The sequence below is a fragment of the Zea mays genome, chromosome 3, assembly GCF_902167145.1.
Source record: "Zea mays cultivar B73 chromosome 3, Zm-B73-REFERENCE-NAM-5.0, whole genome shotgun sequence".
Classification (NCBI taxonomy): Eukaryota; Viridiplantae; Streptophyta; class Magnoliopsida; order Poales; family Poaceae; genus Zea; species Zea mays.
Genome location: NC_050098.1, coordinates 114,186,117 through 114,194,691, shown reverse-complemented (window position 1 = coordinate 114,194,691; position 8,575 = coordinate 114,186,117). Strand labels below are relative to the sequence as shown.

General features: G+C 45.6%; 1 long non-coding RNA gene across 1 annotated transcript; it reads right to left on the bottom strand.

The window, feature by feature from the left end:
* Nucleotides 1-7,571: 7,571 nt before the first annotated feature.
* On the bottom strand, nucleotides 7,572-8,123 carry LOC103650250 (uncharacterized). Its single transcript, XR_564022.3, has 2 exons — nucleotides 7,991-8,123; nucleotides 7,572-7,814 (listed from the first exon to the last, which is right to left on the bottom strand). It is a non-coding gene; the product is annotated as an uncharacterized lncRNA (long non-coding RNA).
* Nucleotides 8,124-8,575: the final 452 nt, after the last annotated feature.

The following is an 8,575-nucleotide window of genomic DNA, read 5'->3' as shown; positions in this document are numbered from 1 at the left end:
GAAGTGGTCAATGGGGAGTAGCTCTCTCCGGGCAGAAAGGGAATCACGGCTTGTGGGTAAAGTGCACAACCTCTGCAGAGTGTATGAAAAACTGATATATCAGCCGTGCTCGCGGTTATGAGAGGCCAAGGGAGCTCCAGTGATTAGTGGTACTTGATTAGAGATGTTCGGATTTGTAGGTGGCAATGAGATCGATGGTTTCTGGTATTGACTATGGTAATGGTAAGTGGTATTCTTCCGTTTGGAAAGAGTACGATTGGGTTAATAACGTGGGTTAATTCTAAAACTTGGCTTTCTCTACTAGTAATAATAACCTGACCAACTAAAAGCAACTGCTTGACTTACCCCCACATAAAACTAGTCCACTACAGCCAAATAGGACACTTGCTGAGTATGTTGATGTGTACTCACCCTTGCTCTACACACCAAACCCCCCCAGGTTGTCCGCATTGCAACCACTGCTGAGGAGAAGATGAAGCCGTGGAAGGAGAGTTCCAGGAGTTCCAAGACTACGACGAGTTCTAGGTGTGGGTTAGCGGCAACCCCCAGTCAGCTGCCTGTGAAGGCCGCTTTTATCTACGTTTCGTTTTCGCACTTTGATTTATTGTAAAGACTATGTGGACGTCTTAGACATATGATGTAATCGACTATTATTTCCCGTTTAATACTATTTGAGCACTGTGTGATGATGTCCATGTTATGTAACTGCTGTGTACGTGAATTGCTGATCCTGGCACGTACATGGTTCGCATTCGGTTTACCTTCTAAAACCGGGTGTGACACCGGCCAGCCAAGCGACCCCGCTCACCCACTCATGAGCAACGTCAGGTAAGGCCGATTGGACCACCCCACCAATCGGAAGAAATGAAAGGTCACACTATACAATTGAGACCTAACATACCAACATGGACACCTCCACCCCCTTATCCGCCTATGCCATATCCATACGCATATTTACCTCCACCATATGTCCTGAATCAAATGTGGGGCATGCCACCATATCCATTTGGGATGCCACAGTACCCCGCCTAGGGGGCACCCCAAACATTTGTTTTTGACAGGTTGACGCCACTAGTACAAGACCGATTGAGCACCGCTCAATCCGGTCACCAGGAACAAACCCAACAGGATTGCCGGACTACTCGGCCTCCAAGGCCGACCAATCCGGCAGGGGGCATGTACCTGCAGCAACCGAAAGGACAACAAAGAAGGACGCCATCAAAATAGGTACCGCAGACGTTGTCATACAGGAAGATAATAAAGGGCCGATGATTTTTGGTGAATCGACCAACACAACCAAAAAAGAAGATATGGCTACCATCAAAACAGCCGATCCAAAATACTCCATGCCTCGATGGTGCCCAGCGGGATTGACACGGTCCCAAAAGCGGAAATTACAGCGCCTAAGAGCGAAGGAGAGCCAGGAAAAGGAGGCGGAAAAGATATTCAATGACACACATCCACAGTACCCGCCACCGCAAAAGAAATGGAGACCAAAGGCCGTTGAGGAAAAACAAACGGCCTAAAAAATAGAAAATGAAACAACACTTGTACAGCACCCTGCAGGTATGGCAGGTAGGCTGGCCAGCAAGACTGGGCAATCTGCACCAGGTGCGGACCGTCCGCCCCCGGAGTCCAGACCGTCCGCACCACACCAGGAAGCCTCCAACGACACGCCAACATCAATGGAAGAAGACGACCTGCTGGGAGAAGACTTGGTCGACTACGAGGCTTCTCCAGAACGCCCAGGTATGGATGTAAATGTTATTACATTTTCTGCCGATTGTACTATTATCGGCAACGATGAACCTATTGTTGCCCAGTTCAATTTTGGTCTTAAAGAAGCTGCCTTTACTAAACAAAAGGAATCGGTAAATCATTTAAGCCGCTCTTCGTGCGCGGTCACATTGATGGGATACCGATTGCTAAGATGTTGGTAGATGGAGGGGCGGCTGTAAATCTAATGCCTTATTCATTATACAGAAAATTAGATAAATAAGATGACGAACTTGTCAAGACCAACATGACCCTCAGCGGTGTTGGGGATAGTTCGATTAAAGCCAGGGGAGTCACGTCCGTTGAATTAACCATCGGGACTAAGACCCTTGCTGCTGCATTCTTCGTCGCTGATGTAGAAGGAAATTACAGTTTAATCCTAGGCAGAGATTGGATTCATGCCAATCAATGTATACCTTCTACATTACATCAAATGCTAATACAATGGGTAGGCGATGATGTAGAACAAGTACATGCTGATGTATCGGCCTGTATCGCTGTGGCCGATGCTCCTGTACTCTGGACTTATGAGACTGCTACATGTCTCACAGGAGTAGATTTTTCTGATTATCAGTTCATAAGTATAGATAAGAAAGGTTTCATTCCTGTAATGCTAGAGCCGATGGAGAATCGGCTAAATCCTAAATAAAGTTTAAATGATGAATACACACAAAGTTTATGAGTCTTTGATCACGGACAGTTCGGCTCCCAAAGCTGGATGGTCTGGTCTTTCACAAAACAGTTCGGACTTTAAGATCGAACATCTACCGCAGCGAAAAGACAGTATTACGGATGATCAGGTCCCCGAGACCGGAAAGTCCGCTATCACACAAAGACCATCTGATTCCTCTGCAGGGGACATGATAGAGGAATTCAAAGATCTTGATAAACTAGGACAGAGATTTACATCGGCCGATCCTTTGGAGAAAATTGACATAGGAGATGGTAACACTCCAAGGCCGACTTTTGTAAACAAAACCCTGGAGACCGATCCTAGAAATGAGATGATCGGTCTATTAAAGGAATATTCAGATTGTTTTGCTTGGAATTACACTGAGATGCCTGGACTAAGCCGAGAGATTGTCGAACATCGGCTGCCTATTAAGTCCGGTTTCAGACCTTTCAAACAGAAAGCTAGAACCTTTCGTCCAGATCTTCTCCCACGAATCAAGGACGAAATCCACCGGCTGCTAGAAGCTAATTTTATTAGACCTAGCAGATACGCAGAGTGGGTCTCCAATATTGTGCCGGTAGATAAAAAGGAGTCAGGTAAGCTTAGGGTATGCATTGATTTTCGCAATTTAAATAGAGCAACTCCTAAAGATGAATATCCCATGCCCATAGCCGACACATTAATCAATAATGCATTAGGAAATAGAATTATTAGCTTTCTTGATGGTAATGCTGGATATAACCAGATTTTCATGGCCGAAGAGGATGCGTCTAAAACGGCCTTTATATGTCCAGGCTTCATTGGTTTATTTGAATGGGTTGTCATGACATTCGGTCTTAAAAATGCTGGTGCTACTTATCAGAGGGCTATGAATCTGATCTTCCATGAGTTGTTAGGAAACACTGTGGAAGTCTACATTGATGATATTGTAGTCAAATCGGCTGAGTTTAGTCCTCATATAGCTGATTTGCGCAAAGCCTTTGATAAAATGCGTCGGTATGGTTTGGAAATGAACCCACGTAAATGTGCTTTTGGAGTGTCGGCTGGTAAGTTTTTAGGATTTGTCATCCTTGAACATGGTATAGAAATAGACCCTGACCGAATCAAGTCTATTCGGAATGTGGGACCTCCGACTTGTAAGGTCGAAGTGCAGAAGTTTCTCGACAAGGTGAATTATTTATGAAGGTTTATTTCTAACCTAGCCGGGAAGATTGATGCCTTCACCCCTATCCTTCGGCTTAAGAATGATGCCGAATTCACTTGGGGGGCAGAGCGGCAGGAAGCATTTGATCTCATTAAAAAATACTTGTCTTCGGCTCCCGTGTTAAAAGCATCACAAGTAGGAGTACCATTCAGATTATACATTGCAGCTGAAGACAAGGTTATTAGGGCTGTTCTGACACAAGAAACTGAGGGGAGGGAGCATGTGGTGACATATCTAAGCCGAAGGTTGGCGGATGCTGAAACAAGGTACACTTTTATTGAGAAGTTATGCTTATGCTTGTTTTATGCATGCACCAAATGTAGATGTTATTTACTGTCTAGTCATTGCACTGTTTCTGGTCAAGCCAATGTGATCAAATACATGTTGCATAACCCAATTATGAGTGGTAGAATTGGTAAGTGGGCTTATGCACTCATAGAATATGACTTGGCCTATGAACCATTGAAATCTATGAAAGGCCAAGTCATAGCGGATTTTATTGTAGAACATCGGATTAATGATATTCATAAACTAGACATGTCATACCTCACTATTACTCCTTGGACTTTATATTTTGATGGATCGGTTTGCAATGAAGGGCAAGGAATTGGCATCATACTTGTTTCACCAAGTAATGTCTCCTTCGACTTCTCTAGCCGATTGAAAACTTATTGCACTAATAATCAAGCCGAATATGAGGCCCTCTTATTCGGCTTGGAACTTTTAAATTGTATGGGAGTGAAACATGTGAAGGCATTGGGTGATTCTCAGCTGGTTGTCCAACAAGTGTTAGAAGAATATCAATGCTTTGATGGTACTCTGAATAGTTACCTTGAAAAATGTTGGAGCATAATCCATTCTTTTGACGAATTCAGTATTCGGCATATTTCTAGAGTTGAGAATCATAGAGCTAACAATTTGGCACAAGACGCATCAGGTTATCGGATAAAGCGAGGGAGATTTCACAACACTGAAAATCTGATAACCGATGTAGGGCCAATTCCCCAGGTCGCGGACCGTCCGCGTCGAGACACCGGACCGTCCGGGGATACCAGAAATGTTCTCTTAATTGAATCGGCTGATAATGAAGCCGATGCAAGTGATTGGAGGACACCTATACTTAATTATTTACGAAATCCCAATGTCAGGACAAATAAGAACATTCGGCGTACAGCTTTCAAGTATGTTTTGATGAGTGATGAACTCTACCGCCGAACAGTCAACGACGTCCTGCTTAAGTACTTAGGCCCAGATGATGCTATATTAGCCATGGCCGAAGTGCATGAAGGAATTTGTGGTACCCATCAATCGGCTCCAAAGATGAAATGGCTGTTGCGAAGGTCTGGTTTCTATTGGCCTAACATGATAGCTGATTGTTTCAAGTACTACAAGGGTTACCAAGTGTGTCAAAAATTCGACGACCTACAGTTGGTCCCTGCAGCCGAATTACATCCTATCATCAAGCCTTGGCCTTTCAGAGGATGGGGATTACACTTATTGGAGAAATTCATCCTTCATCATCAAAGGGGCATCGGTTCGTGTTAGTTGCCACTGACTACTTTACCAAATGGACTGAAGTCGTTGCTCTGAAAAACATGATACACAAGGAGGTAATTGAGTTCATAACTGAACATATCATTCATAGATTCGGCATTCCCCAGACCTTGACTACAGATCAAGGGACTTCTTTTATGTCAAAGGAGGTACGTGAATTTGCTGAATTATATAGAATTAAACTGCTTAATTCATCTCCATATTATGCTCAGGCCAATGGACACGCCGAGTCTAGTAATAGGACATTGATTAATTTGATAAAAAAGAAGATATCTAATAATCCTAAACACTGGCATAAGATTTTGTCCGAAGCTTTATGGGCTCATAGAATATCTAAACATAGTGCTACTAAAGTATCTCCTTTTAAGCTTGTCTATGGATAGGAAGCAGTGTTGCCTGTGGAAATAAGTTTGAATGCTGTCAGGTTCGCCAGACAAAATGATCTAACTATCACTGATTATTATAATTCAATGATGGATAATATTGATGAGGTGACCGACAAGAGGGTGATAGCTTTGGGAGCAATAGAAAAGGACAAGATTATGGTAGCCAGGGCCTACAACAAGAAGGTCAAAGCAAAATTATTTCAAGTAGGGGACCTGGTGTGGAAGACCATACTGCCTCTAAGGAATAAAGACCGGAAGTTTGGGAAATGGTCGCCAAGCTGGGAGGGTCCTTATAAAGTAAAACAGGTAATGTCTGGTAACGCTTATTTACTACAAACATTACAAGGCAAGGATTTACCTAAGGCTTTGAATGGGCGTTTTCTCAAACAGTACCATCCTAGTATGTGGCAAGATGCCTAAGAGAACCGATATGATCACATCGAGTTAGTTGCTTTTGGTTCGCCCGGCTCCACCAAAAGGCAGGGGGGCATATGTTTGAACCAAAAAGTGAGCCGGCGGACGGTCCGGCCCCAAGACTGGACGGTCCGCGGTCCGGACGGTTCGCGCCTGTGGGCCGGACGGTCCGCGCAAGCGCAGAACAGATTAGGGTTTTGAGTTTTGTGCTACGGTTGTTAGCTAAATTCGCGGGATTCGCTCGGAAATTAGTTTGTAAAGGGTCCAGCCCCCCTCCTCTATAAATAGAGAGGTATACGGCCGATTTGTAATAATCAATCGAATCAATACAACTTCTATTTCGCATTTATTTTCTGTACAATTAGGAGTAGTTCTAGTCAAGTTTAGGTTTAGTCTTCTAATCCCCAAATCCTGCGCTTCTTTTCGACTCTACGTCGATTAGAGGAGTCTAGGTCGGTCTGCCCGAGCCTAGACACCACCTAGGATCTCTCCTCCCCGACGGGGTCCCTCCCGGGAGCGAGATCCAGACGCCGCCGGCGATCCTCCGCCGCCCCTGCGCACGCGCGGACCGTCCGGCCATCAGGCAGGGAACCCGAGCTCATGCGCCAGGTCGCGGACCGTTTGGCCCTGTGCCGCGGACCGTCCGCGCCTGACCAGTGAGCACCGCCGTCTCGCGCCAGGTCGTGGACCGTCCGGCCCTATGCCGCTGACCGTTCGCGCCTGACCAGAGAGCACCGCCGCTGGTTCTTTTGAGTGATTGGCACCTCCAAAAAGGTGTCAACAGATAGTTTACGTGAGTATTGTTGCGGACAAGCGACTAGTTGGTATATAAAAGGTGAGGAACATGTCCCATGACACGAGAGATATTACCCATGCTATCCTTCATTGCAGGCAAAAGACACGGCCGTCGGAACCATTTTGGGCTGGGCTAACTCGCACCACTGACTTCGGTGCTGTGCTCTAACCAGTCGCTTCCAGCCCGGCGAACCCGTCACCGGCAAGCTAAGGCGGAAGAAGGCGCGGCGACGGAGCCTGTCGTCGTCCCTGCCGTCGCTAACGCTGACGAGTGCGTTGCGTACCGATCACAGCGTTCCCCAGGCCCGTCTCCGAGCTGCAGGAAGCAGAAGACGCGAGGCCGCTGAAGCTTCGTCCCAAGCTGACATATGCCTGGAGAGGTGCGGTGGCCTCGGCTGCGCTGCAGGCACGTCTTCCACTCGGCATGCCTTGAGCGCTGGCTGCGTTCCCGCGGCGACTGCCCCTACTGCCGGGCCACCGTGCGAGCTTGGCCCTAGCAGCAGAGCGGGGCGATGAAACTGAATGAGAATGACGGCGTGTGTGTCCAAGGCTGCAGACTACGACGGTCGCTGAACATCCTCCGCCTGTCTGAAGGCGTGCGTGACCATGTCCTTGTTGAGTACTAGTATGATTGCTGACTGGCTGCTGCCGCTGGAGATCAGAGAATATTTTATTTGCTTTGTTAATTGTTATCAGGTTCTAGCGTGCTTTAATTTGTTTGTTACGATTGGAACCTGGTTCGTCAGAGTATACTAGATTAGATATCAAGTATCAAGAAACACCACCGCTTTTTTATTTCTTTCGCTATGATAAATCACTGGATTCACGCTTCACGGTCTGTCTGTTAAATTTAGTGGGGCATGCGAAAGCTTATCGCAGCGGCAAGCTGGTGCGCAATCCTGGATCGTCGAGTAACAACTACCGCCTGGACAGCAGTAGCAAACAGCTTCGAATATTGCTCCCTTTTTGCAGGTCTGCTTCTGGCATTTGCAGAAACGAACGACGTTCCGAGCTGCATGCATTGCAGTTAAACAATCAAGTCAAAGTAGAACCTAGTTTTTACAGTGCACTTACAGATCGTCTCCCTGTCTATGAGAACAATTTATAAGTATTTACTACTAGAGATAAACTATATAATACTGTACTAGAAATGCGCCTGGTGTTGTCTGATGTGCACAGTGCACTTACAGTGTGCAGGAATCGTCAAACATCCCACGATGACCATCAAGAGGAGCAGGGCCGCCTTGCTGCTTGCTTCCATTTCTCTCGGACCAGAGATTGATGTCTGTAGGGCTTTGTTGGACTACCGAATGCTTGCTGCAAGGTTCATATGTATATATAGTCCTATATATGTGAATGAAAACCATCTATATCTAGCGAGAAATGATGAAAAAGCAAGGCTAGTAGAGATTGATATTGGAGTATAAATCAATGTCCGGTAGCACAAATGATCTACTTTCTCGTAGCAACTAATTTCTTCCAAGTTTGGATCTACTTTCTAGTAGCAACTAATTTCTTCCAAGTTTGTGGTAACAAGTACAGTGCAGTGCAGAAATCACCGTTACAAAATTATAGTGGATCAAATTAAAGCCATGTTTGGATCCTAGGAACGAATAGTTGAATTAAAAGCTCGAGATAAACTATTTAGCTAATAAAAGTTATTAGACGGTGCTATTTACCTAAGTACTACTCTCACAACAGCACTGCACATTATTTTCGACAGCCACTATTATTCTCGGCGGCCAGGACTAAGCCGCCAAAAGTAAGAACTTA